Source organism: Hyla sarda, chromosome 11 (genome assembly GCF_029499605.1).
Source record: "Hyla sarda isolate aHylSar1 chromosome 11, aHylSar1.hap1, whole genome shotgun sequence".
Classification (NCBI taxonomy): Eukaryota; Metazoa; Chordata; class Amphibia; order Anura; family Hylidae; genus Hyla; species Hyla sarda.
The window spans coordinates 94,125,665-94,139,044 of record NC_079199.1 but is presented as its reverse complement, the minus strand read 5'-3'; positions in this window follow the sequence as shown (position 1 = coordinate 94,139,044).

Genomic DNA, 13,380 nt, shown 5'->3' with positions numbered 1-13,380 from the left:
CCAAGTAGTTAGGTAAGATGCTATGTAGATAGGTAGGTGGCAATTTTGGTTAAAAAGCCATGTACATATCGATGTTGTTTAGATAGCCAGGTAGGTAGTATTGTTGGTTTGGTATAGGTAGCCAGGTAGGTAGAAATTTTGCTTAGGTATAGGTAGCCAGGTAGGTAGTAATGTTGCTTAGGTATAGGTAGACAGGTAGGTAGTAATGTTGGTTAGGTATAGGTAGCCAGGTAGGTAGTAATGTTGCTTAGGTATAGGTAGCCAGGTAGGTAGTAATGTTGCTTAGGTATAGGTAGTCAGGTAGGTAGTAATGTTGGCTAGGTATAGGCAGCCAGGTAGGTAGTAATGTTGCTTAGGTATAGGTAGCCAGGTAGGTAGTAATGTTGCTTAGGTATAGGTAGCCAGGTAGGTAGTAATGTTGCTTAGGTATAGGTAGCCAGGTAGGTAGTAATGTTGGTTAGGTATAGGTAGCCAGGTAGGTAGTAATGTTGGTTAGATATAGGTAGCCAGGTAGGTAGTAATGTTGCTTAGGTATAGGTAGTCAGGTAGGTAGTAATGTTGGTTAGGTATAGGCAGCCAGGTAGGTAGTAATGTTGCTTAGGTATAGGTAGCCAGGTAGGTAGTAATGTTGCTTAGGTATAGGTAGTCAGGTAGGTAGCAATGTTGCTTAGGTATAGGTAGCCAGGTAGGTAGTAATGTTGGTTAGGTATAGGTAGCCAGGTAGGTAGTAATGTTGGTTAGATATAGGTAGCCAGGTAGGTTGTAATGTTGCTTAGGTATAGGTAGTCAGGTAGGTAGTAATGTTGGTTAGGTATAGGTAGACAGGTAGGTAGTAATGTTGGTTAGGTATAGGTAGCCAGGTAGGTAATGATGGTGTTAAGATGGTTTCACCAACGCCTAGGTGCACTACTAAGTGTGCCTGAATTCTGGTGAAATTTGGAGCCCCCCAAAAATTTGTCTTACATGACTTGTGCATTATGAGTTTTAGACACTTTATAGATGCTTCTTGCTGGGTCCAACAAAAGGAGAGTGGTCTGGGCAAAGGGGTGTGGCTTATGTTAAATAGGGCGTGGCCTTAGTGCACCCAAAATCGGTCTGATGTGGGCCAACTATTAGCGGGTCTAAGCTTAGACTAAACAGACCGGCCGGATCTATCAGCCTGATGGCTGTGTCCAGATGTTAGCTGCAAGTCAATAGTAAACTGCAAAATGCCAGATTCACTTGGCATTTTTCAGTTTGGCGTTTTTTTTTTAATCCTTTTGCTGTTTTTCAGCAATTTCAGGCTCAGAGGCTGGATTTTCAAAACGCCCGACAAAACCTAGTATGGCCTTTTTTGCCCTGAAATCGTGGCGTCTTCCTCCCATAGAAGTCTATGGATGAGCAAAAACCACAAGAAAAACGCCATGTTGGTTTTACATTATGCGTCTTTGCAGGCGGTTTTTATTCTCTTTTGGACTTCAGCGATCCAAAAAAGTGATGGAGATACTTTTTTTTTTTATTAAAATTTGGTAGGGTACCATTAAAAAAAAATAAAAAAGATACAGTAGTGATGGAAAAAATTATATCTAAGGAAATGTATCTTTTTTATTACGAAATGTTTATTAATTTTTAAACAGGGATCAATTTATGAGGGTGGGTAAAGCACAAAAAATGTAGCCGACAATAATAAAAATACAATGTGTGTTTTTCACTGTTCCATGATGGGAGTAGTAGTACCTGTATTAATTGACAGATCGCCCGTTGCGATCCTCCTGTATAATGTATAGATGCGGCCGGCCGCTCTTCTATGGTCCCCTGCACTGACGTATATATACACCTAAGGATAGGGGATAAGTTTGAGATCGCGAGGGGTCCGACCGCTGCGATCTCTCTGTACAGGGCCCCGGCTCTCCGGCCAGATAGCGGGTGTCGACCCCCGCATGAAGCGGCGGCCGACATGCCCCCTCAATACATCTCAATGGCAGAGCGCTTCAGCTCTGCCATAGAGTTGTATTGAGGGGGCGCGTCGGCCACCGCTTCGTGCGGAGGTCGACACGCCCCCTTCCCGCGGGCTCTCGAGGCTCCATACAGGAGATCGCAGGGGGCCCCAGCGGTCGGACCCCCCGCGATCTGCAACTTATCCCCTATCCTTAAGAGTCACCACTGGACTACTCCTTTAACTGCAGGTACTACTGCTCCCAACATGGAGTACACTCTGCTCCATGCTGTGAGCTGTAGTACCTGCATTAATAGACAGATTGCATCATGTGTCGGAAATTACACTCGCTGCGATCTGTCTATTAATGCAGGTACTACAGCTTCCAGCATGGAGCAGAGTGTGCTTCATGTTGGGAGTAGTAGTACCTGCAGGTAAGAAGAGATCACAGCGGGTATCACTACGGACACCCGCTGTGATCGTCCTGTCTATAGCAGAGATGGAGCGGCTGTATACAGCACTCGCATCCCTGCTCTGTACCCCGGGCCGGCCACTCACTCATTCATATTTTCCTCAGAGCTGTGATTGGCTGCAACCATGCGGCCAATCACAGCTCTGGGCGGAAAATGTGAATGGCCAGTGATGTGAATAGAACATCACTCAGAACAGAGCAGAGGTGCGAGCGCTGTATAGAGCCGCATCTCTGCTATATTATGGAGGATCGCATCGGGTGTCAGACTGACACCCGGGGCGATATGTCTATAGCACAGGTACTACTACTCCCATCATGGAACAGTGTGTTTCATGCTGGGAGTAGTAGTACTACATAAAAAAAAATGTACAAAAAAAAAAATAAGGATTAAAAAAGTTAAACACACACATTATTAAAATGTTGTTATAAAAAATAAAAATTTAGTTAACCCCTTAAGGACCAATGCAAATAAACCTGTACGCCCCTGAAAGACCAGGCCTGTTTTTTCAAATCGGGGATGTCTGTCTTTATTAGAGAATAACTCTGGTAACGTTTTGCCAATCACGATAATTCTGACATTGTTTTTTTGTCACAAGTTGTCCTTCATGTACATAGTAAAAGTAAGCCGATATCATTTGTAGTTTTTTTTTTTACAATGCAAAAAATCATGAAATTTTTACAAAAAATTACGATTTTTTGCTATTTTAACACTAATTGGTTGCATATATTTATACATACTGACCAAATAGTTTATGAAACTTATATTTTCAGATGTCTACTTTATTTTGACGTCATTTTTTAGTTTTTAATTAACATTTTAAATTAGTTAGAAGCCTAACAATTTAACTTGAAATTTTGAAAATTTGAAAAGTACATCTTTTTTTTATGTGCTATGCAAGGTTTGCAGAAATTAAAAGGTAGTAGAACATAGGACCACCCCCCCAAATGACCCCATTTTAAAAACTAGACCCCTCAAGGTATTCGCTAGGGGGTACAGTGAGTATTTTAACACCATAGCTTTTTGGCAGGAATTATTACAAATTCGAAAATTGCAATTTTTCACAAATGCATCATTTGGGGGGCATATTTTTTGTACATCACTTCTGATATTGAAAGAAATGCATCCTATATTTTATTTAGCTGCTTGTCCCATGTTCGGAAATACCCCCGCTTTGGCCATATATGGTTCCTTGGCCGTGTGGTAGGACTCAGAAGGAGAGGAGCGCCATTTGGCTTTCAGGGCAGAACAGTACCCCAACCCCCACAAGTGACCCCATTTATATACCGCACCCCTACAAGTTATTGGCTGGACCAGGGACCTCTCTGATTGGTCCTTGGTCAGCTGGCAGTATAACGCATCTGTCTGTGACAGTTAAGGCTCCTGATGGATATATCCGCCATGTTGTGGGAATAAGCACGCGCTCATGGCGAATATATCCATTACTGCTGCAGCTGGGTAGCTCAGTGTGTCCGCTCATGACTGCTGGCGGAAAATCCGCCGCTATGAGTGGACGCACAAAGCTACCCAGCCGCAGCAGGGAGCTCATTACCGTGACTGCTGCAAAATGTGTAGGAACACATGGGACATCAGCAGCATATTACATGCTGAAGATGTCCGCCAATGCAATCCTACACATTATGCTTTTTTTTTTTAATTAGATTCATTTAATAAATGTATTTTTAATATATATATATATATATATATATATTTTTTACACTTTTATTACATTTTTATTTATTTTTACACTTTTATTTTATTTATTTTTACACTTTTTAATGCTTTGGAATACTTAGTATTCCAAAGCATTGCAGTTATATGCTGCCTGCCAGTTTTCACTAGCAGGCAGCATATTTCACTAGCAGGCAATACCCAGGGCAGACCTGGGGGTCTTTGTAGGACCCCCGGCTGCCCAGGTATGCAGCAGCACCCCGCGATGCTCCGGGGTGCTGCAGGAGAGACAGAGGGAGCCCCCTCCCTCTGTCAGAACTCCTTACAGCGCGCGGTCACTTCTGACCGCGGCTGTAAGGGTTAAACTGTCGGGAGTGAAGTGAACTTCACTCCCGGCAGTGCGGCAGGCCCCGGCCAGCCGCGTATTACACGCAGCACCCCGCGATCGCGATGCGGGGTGCTGCAGAGGAGACAGAGGGAGCTCCCTCCCTCTGTCATAACACTTACAGCCCGCGGTCACTTCTGAACGCGGCTGTAAGGGTTAAAACTGCCGGGACCGAAGTTTACTTCGGTCCTGGCAGTGCAGCAGGGTCCCGGCTGTGTGATACAGCCGAGTCCCTGCCGCGATCTCGTGGGTGCACTGGGCAGCACCCACGAGAAGAATGGACGAGTATAGACGTCCAGGTGCGGGAACGCCCGCCAACCTGGACGTCTATACTCGTCCATGGTCGTTATTGGGTTAAATAAATTTTTTACATCCCTACTGCATCTTTTTTTTTTTTTTTTTGGTACCCAACTATTTTGTAAAAAAAAATGCCAAAGGGGCCAAAAAAGGCAAATTCCACACAAAAGGTAAAAACGCAAGAAAAAACACCAGAAAAAAAATGCCAAAAGGCAGGGAAAAACTATGTAGAAAAGTCCAAAAGGGTAAATATTTATACAAGGCTGTTTATGCTGTGGTCAGGATTAGTGATGAGCGAACTTCTGAAAAATTTGATTCGCCAATTCGGCCGAATTTTCCGAAAAAATTTGGTTCGGTACGAATTTATTTGTGGTGAATCTGTATTAAAAACGGCTATTTCTGGCCCACAGAGAGCCTCAATAGGGGTGTAGAACAGTTTGCCTTGGCCTAACACACAAAGTGTGTGCTGTGTTAGTGAAATAATATTGTTATTCAGTATAACATGCAGATTACAGGCATCGCTATTAGAATCACTGCAGCAGAGCGTCTGAATGTGGCAGCAGGGAGACCATATGGCATCAAAATTGAAGAGAGTAAATAGATTTTTTAATGTAAGTTTTATTTAATTTAATATGAATTTATTTACATTTTTTCTTGAGTACCCATTCTGGTGAGCATCGAGCTGGCGGTTCGCCGCAAGGCGAGCTACCACCCGTTCCAGCCCCTGCCTCTCACCGACCCCAGCCCCCCCCCCCACTGTCTTACTCTTTTGTGGAACTGCAAATGTTTCATTGAATTGGAAATTAATTGGTAGTGACCCCAAAATGGATGTATCTATACCTGCTAAGGACATAACTTGTTTTATCCACCTACCAAGAGTTGAAGGGGATCTAGGTAGGTGAGGTTTACAATATGAAATAATTAGTTGAGAGTTTGAGGGGTTTCTAATGGATTCAGTTTTATGTTCATAAGATTTAAGACAACTAACTATGCAAAGATTTTTACGATCAGGAAAAATTGGATAAAAAAACCTTCCGGATGTTAGTTTTTGTACATTTTTGTATAGAGAAAACAACACCTTGAGGAGTGAATTATCTGTGTAAAATGTCTAAGGCTTTAACACCAGAGACTCGTTTAAAAGATATTAGGCATAAAAGCATTGTAAGTGTGTAAGATAGAAGTTTTAAAGGGGTACTCTGGCGCTTAGAAATCTTATCCCCTATCCAAAGGATAGGGAATAAGATGCCTGATCGCGGGGGTCCCGCTGCTGGGGACCCCCATGATCTTGCACGCAGCCCCCCGTTACCATCAGTCCCCGGTGCATGTTCGCTCCGGGTCTGATGACTGGCGATCACGGGGCCGGAGCATAGTAACGTCACGGCTCCGCCCCCGTGTGACGTCACACTCCGCACCCTCAATGCAAGCCTATGGGAGGGGGCGTGACAGCTGTCACACCCCCTCCCATAGGCTTGCATTGAGGGGGTGATCGCCATTCATCAGACCCGGAGCGAACATGCTCCGGGCACTGATGGTTACAGGGTACTGCGTGCAAGATCACGGGGGTCCCCAGAAGCGTAACCCCCGCGATCAGGCATCTTATACCCTATCCTTTGGATAGGGGATAAGATTTCTTGGCGCTAGAATACCCATTTAATGGTAAAAGGTCATTATCTCCCCAGGAATTTATTAAATATAACACTATGGAAACATCCCATGTAGAATGATATTTAGGTAATGGCGGACATCTATATTTAATGCCCTTAATAAGTTTACAAACTAAAGGAGGTTTACCTACAGAAATGAAATGTATCGGGGCATGATAAAATGATATGGCTGCACGGTATACGTTAATAGTACGATAAGTCTTAACTTCATCATAGGAATGAAAAAGGAAATTAATGATTTGAGTGGCGAGAGTGCCTACAGGCCATGACGGTGGAGGGCATGACTTACTGGTTTCTTTGAGACAATAGTAGCTGCTCCACAAGTCTTGGCTCTTGGACATCTATCCTGATTCTTCTTTTCCTTCCTCTCAGAAATCTTGTGAGGAGCACCTGGTCGAGGCAAAATTTATGGGGAAATGATTGTCTTTCTAATTCTATATTATGGCCCCAACAGGGCTCAATGGAACATTCAGAAGCTTAGAAATGCACCTGTGGCCACCGCCATCTTTATAGATTACAACAATTAGGTTGTGAAGGTTTTGAGTTCTTTGCTTTTATCCATGATGAGATGTGTCTTCAGCTCTTTGCTTTTACCCATCATGAGATGTGTCTTGTATGTCACCTTGGCAACATGTAATTCAAATGTTTCCCAACCAGGGTGCCTCCAGGTGTTGCAAACTAAAACTCCCAGCTTGCCTGGACAGCTGTTGGCTGTCCGGGCATTCTGGGAGTTTTAGTTTTGCAACACCGGGAAGCACCCTGGTTGGGAATCACTGGTGTAATGCAACGTTTTTGTAGCCATCAGTGGGGACTGAACCTGCTGATATTAATTTGCACTGAAAAGGGACTGGATTGCGTTTTAATTACTGATAAACTTCAACAGTTGTTTTGGCTTTCCATGACTTTTTGCACCTCCCTTTCTTCATGTATTCAATACTTTTTCCCTGTGTCATTTCACATTATTACACGTAAATTAATTTTTGATCTTATACATAGATAAAATATCTCGATTTCAACTTAAAAGGGGTACTCCGCCCCTAGACATTTTATTCCGTATCCAAAGGATGGGGATAAGATGTCCAATTGCAGAGGTCCAGCCTCTGGGACCCCCTAGATCTTTATGCAGCACCCGGCATTCCGAACATTTGTTGCGGGCAGCCGTGACGTTACGTCCCCTCAAGTCTATGGAAGGTTGCGAGGCCTCTGGGACCCCCCCCAGCTGGTGGCTGTCCGGGCATGCTGAGAGTAGTAGTTTTGCAACAGTTGGAGGCACCGTAGTTGGGAAACACCATCTTATACACACATTGGAAGCGATTGCTCAATTAAGACTCGAGTGTTCTAATATTACACTTTAAGTGTCTGATGCTGGGAGAGGTAGCCTGCATACTTGACTGCTGCTCCATTCAAACTGGGGCACTCAGGACCCCTACTCTCGCAACAGGTGGGGAAGGGGGGGGGGGGGGGTCCCAGCAGTTAGACACTTATCACCTATCCTAAAGATAAGGTAAGACATTTTAGTCTTTTGGTAATCCCTTTAAAAGGAGGAGTATAACGATGAAAAACTTAAGCCCGACTTTCTCTGGGAACTGCACAAAGTGGTGGCAGACATGCCCCCTCCTTATATCTCTATGGGAAAGCAGATGATAGCCGAACGGCTCTCCCATAGAGCTACATGGAGATGGGGCGAGCCTGCCATCGTTTAGTGCGTGGGTTGGCACACCCTGCTCACGGGGAAAGCCACGGCCGTTTGTGCATTCCCGCCTCTCCCATAAAGCTGAATGGAGGGGGCGTGTGTGTTGACCTCTTAGTGAGGTCGACGTCATGAGCATTAGCCGTGCAAAGCCACGACGGTGCTGGGTCCCCTACAGGAGATGGCGGGGGGTGGGGTCCCAACGGTTGGACCCTCCGCGATCAGACACTTATCCCCTATCATGCGGCCAAGTAAGGGATAAGTTGTATATGGCTACAGTACTCTAACTACTTGATCAGATCCTAGTCATAGCTTTCAAGAAGGTCCAAAAAGGAATGTAAAAAGGAGATTTTTTAACACTTACCGTAAAATCTCTTTCTCGAAGGATCCATTGGGGGGGGGACACAGACCGTGGGTGTATCTTGCTGTCTTTAGGAGGTGTGACACTATGGTAATAAAAAAAAAAAAAAAAAAGTCAGCTCCTCCCAGCAGGATATACCCACCTTCAGGCTCTGAGCTAGTCAGTTTAAGTTCCAGAGCAATAGGAGGAGACCAACAGGTCAAAGAAAGACCCAAAAACTGTCCGAGAACCAGAAGAAAAAAAACAAAACAACTGAACACACCCTCGGACAGAGAACCAAAAGGAAAACCCCCAAAAAGGGCGGGAGCTAGGTCCCCCAATGGATCCTTCGAGAAAGAGATTTTACGTAAGTGTTAAAAAATCTCCTTTTCTCTATCGGCTCCATTGGGGGGCACAGACCGTGGGACGTACCAAAGCAGTCCCTTGGGTGGGCAGATAAGTAATCAGGCAGACGGCCGGTCCACTGCCGCCTGCAACACTTTACGGCCCAGACTAGCAGCAGCCGATGCGAAAGTAAAAACCTCAAGAAAGTATGCAAAGACAACCAGAAAGCCGCCTTGCAAATCTGTGAGGCCGAGGCTCTATTCTGGAGAGCCCAGGATGCCCCCAACAGAACGTGTGGAATGAGCCACAACCCTGAAAGGAGGAATCATCCGCTTACAGCGAAGGCTTCCGAAATGGCGGACCGAATACACCAAGAAATGGTGGCCTTGGAAGCAGGTTGTCCCTTGCGACGACCTTCCGTAAGGACGAAAAAAAGGAATCACACTGACGAAACGAAGAAGTGATGGAGAGATAAGACCGAACAGCTCGAACTAGGTCCAGCTTGTGTAGTAAGTGCTCCTTAGAATGAGAAGGAACCGGACAAAAGGACGGGAGGACAATGTCCTCATTGAGATGAAAGGCCGAGACCACCTTAGGCAAAAAGGAAGGATCTGGCCGGAAAACGACCTTGTCCAGGTGGATCACCAGAAACGGAGAACAGCAGGAAAAAGCTGCCAATTCAGACACCCTCCGGATGGAGGTGATAGCCAGAAGAAACACCACTTTTCAAGAAAGGAGGCGGAGAGACACCTCTCTAAGGGGCTCAAAGGGTGCACCCTGGAGGGCACTCAGAACCAAATTCAAGTCTCAAGAGGGAGGTGACCGATAAGGAGAAACAGCGTGCGCCACTCCTTGCAGGAAGGACCAGACATGAGGATTAGAAGCCAGGGGCCGCTGGAAAAGAACAGTAAGGGCCGAAACCTGACCTTTAAGAGAACTGAGAGACAACCCCAGTTCCAACCCCGACTGCAAAAAGGAAAGAAAACGGGGGACCGAGAAGGTCACCGGGGAGAAGTCCTGAGCTTCACACCAACGAAAATAAGACTGCCAAGTATGGTGGTAAATTCTTGCGGAGGAGGGCTTACGAGCCTTGAGCATGGTGTGAAAGACTTGGGAAGAGAACCCGCGGGCCCCTCAAAACCGCAGTCTCAACCGCCACGCCGTCAAATACAGCGACTGGAAATAGGGGTGGCAAGGAGGACCCTGAGAGAGTAGGTCCGGGTGGGGCGGAAGGCGCAGAGGAGCGTCGTCCAGGAGCTTGACTACGTCGGCATACCAAGACCTTCGGGGCCCATCTGGAGCTACCAGAATGACGGAGACGTCCTCTGCCTCGAGCTTCCTCAGAACCCTGGGAAGAAGCGGAAGAGGAGGGAACAGATAAGGAAGGGCGAACCTCGCCCAGGGAATCACTAGGGCATCCACGGCCAAAGCCTGAGGGTCCCGGACTTGGACACAAACGGAAGAATTTTTAGATTGTGCCGAAACGCGAAGAGATCCACGTCCGGGATGCCCCAGAGCTGCGTGAAGACCTCCGGATGAAGAGACCACTCGCCGGGGCGGGCGAGGACCGACTGAGGAAGTCCGCTACTCAGTTGAGCACTCCCGGAATGTGAATTGCCGAAAAGGCCGGAACCTTGTTCTCCGCCCAGGTGAGAATCTTGGTCACCTCGGCCAAGGCTGCCGAGCTGCGAGTGCCGCCCTATCGATTTATGTACGCCACGGCCATGGCGTTGTCTGACTGAAGGCGGACAGGACAGGACTGAAGAGGTGACTCCCAATGAAGAAGACGAGAAGAATCGGCTATAATTCCAATTCGTTTAATCGGAAGAAGAGTCCTGAACCGTTCCCTGAACACGCCGCCCCAGCCCGACAGGCTGGCATCCGCTGTAACAACCTGCCAGTGAAGGGGAAGAAAGGAGCGAAGCCACCAGAGCAGAGACTGACGGACCCTGAGAGGGAGATCAATCTGACGATCGAGGGACAGAGGAGACCTGTTCCATCGAGAGAGAATCGCCAGTTGAAGGGGGCGGTAATGAAAATGGGCAAGGGTACGGCCTCCATAGTTGCCACCATCCGACCCAGGACTTCCATACAAGTGCGGATGGAGACTGATACCTGGGTCCGAAGGGAGCGGACCCCCGCCCAAAGCGCCAGACGTTTGTCCGGCGGAAATTCGGGCAGAGGCCGGGTCGAATCGAAATCCCAGAACGGTTAGAGACTGGGTAGGACGGAGAACTGACTTGTCCCGGTTGACCATCCACCCGAAGCGAATCAGAGTGTGGAGAGTGACGTCCGAAGATCCTGGGTCCTCCAAGTGAAAGGTGTCTCTTATGGCTGTCACCAATGAGTTCACCATAGCAATTGAGTCTGAGAGGTCCTCTGGGTCAGATGCCGGTTCGGAAGCCTCGTCCACTAGTTCACCAGGGGAATGTGAATGAGTAGAGGCAGTCTTGGAGGGGGGGGGGGGGGGGGGGAGAGATCCAGACCGGGTACGCGGCTCTGGTGTGGCAGAGCGGCGACTCCGAGAACGTCCTCTAGAGGAGCGACGTTTGTGCCCAGATGATAGGGAGGGGCGGGACCCGCGAGGAGAACGTTCACGTCTATCCAAAGACTCAATGGAAGAGTCAGACGAGGCACCCCTAGCATGCTTGTGAGGGCGTGAGGTACGAGGGGACGAAGAGCGGGCTCTCTCAGAGGTCCTGCGCCGGGATGACCCCTTCAAAGCGGACACCATTTCGCGGGAGGCCTCAGCCACTGAACGGGAGACTTGGGACAAGTCAGCCATACACTGGGTCAGGGAAGAAACCCAGGCTGGAGGAGCGGCTGAACCCACCGGGACCGAAGGGGCATCAGGGGGTCTGGGGGAGCAGAGGAGCAGGCAGAGCAAGCGGGCTCAGCGGAGCCAGGCATCTTGGTATTACAGTGCTTACAGGTATAGTAAGTCACTAAATTCCCAGGTTTCTGTTTAGAGGGATGAACAGCCCTGGGTACGGACATAATGGGGAAAAAAGGAGAAGACAGGCACTTTCTCACCCAGATCTGTGTCCCCTGTCAGCTGCAGTGAGGAGAAATTGCTCCGGGCAGCTAGCTAGACTCATAAGGCCAGCCAATAGGGAGGGAGGGGCGTGCTTGGAGCAAGGCACGAAGTAACTGACCCCTAAACACAGAAAATCGCGCCCACATTGGGCGCTGCTTCGCGCCTCAGAGCTCCCCCCGGTCAGTGGGCGGAGCTACAAGCATCGAGGAAGAAGTGTCATGGCACCCGCTCCTTTTCCCGAGCGCCCATCTAACTGTATACGCGCTCGGGGGAACGGAGTGGGCGGCCAGAGCGCCGGCAGCCTCTGCCGGCGAAATGACAGTAAAACTGAGCTGGCGCTGAAGCGCCCGGCTCATAACAGCGTGGCGGCTGCAGCCACATATAAGGCGCTGTGAAGGGAGCTATAAGCCGGCGCTGAGAGCGCTCGAGCTGAAAAGCGGCGCGGCTGACAGCAGCATATGAGGCGCTAAGTAGTGTCCAAAAAACACACACCACACACAATAAAGGAATTTTTGTAATATATACCCCCTTAGTGTAACTGCTCCCCCAGCAAATGCAGCCCCTGTTAAAAAAAGCCCCAAAAACTGAGGGTCTCCAGAGGTTGCGAGGCTGTACCTGTGGAAAAAGGTACTTACCTCAGTCAGAAGAACTTACCTAATGGAGTCTTCAGTGAAGTCTTCAGCCAGCTTATGGTCCCTGCATCACGCCTGGCTGCTATGCGCAAGCGAGGTGAGCAGAGACATAGGGGGACCCGGACCCATGAGGTACCACCCAGGCGCTGACCGTTGGCGAGGGGGGGTTAACAGCGCATATACACAATGTCTATGCCCCCTTACTCGCAATGGGGAAACAGTGAACCGCAGTTCCTGAGTCCCCACCTGAAAACAGAAAGAAAAAGGAATAAAAAACTAACACGTCCCTATACTAGGAAAACAAAAGACCTGGTCTGGATAGCCCAGACCAGTCCACCTCCTTCAGACACTAAGCTTAAACTGACTGACTAGCTCAGAGCCTGAAGGCGGGTATATCCTGCTGGGAGGAGCTGACTTTTTTTTATTACTATAGTGTCACACCTCCTAGAGACAGCAAGATACACCCACGGTCTGTGTCCCCCAATGGAGCCGATAGAGAAAATGAAGTTGTAGCACCTGATTAGTGCTGCGATTTCACTGCTACAGTCTTTGGGCAGGGTCACATGGGGCGTATCCGCAGCATACTACACGTTGAGGACGTGCCGATAGTATTCACAGAGGGACTGCAGAGCAAGCTCCAGGCAGAGGCCGGGTAGTTCTGTGGCAGATTTCCCTCTGTAGTAATCCTCTGCTACAAGCAGACACACAGCGCTACCTGGCCGCAGCAAGGAGCCAACTCTGCAGTCATTCTGTGACTGCTGTCGGCTCATCCGCAAATGGACTACACTGTGAAAGCGCCCCATGTGACCCTACCTTTTCTCTGGATTACTGTAGTATTTTTTTGGAGCTTCCATTCCGGTCAGAGATTACTTGTAGAGCAGTGCTCTACTAGGTTCACCCTATTGACATGCACTATGCATACCAAAAATGTCAT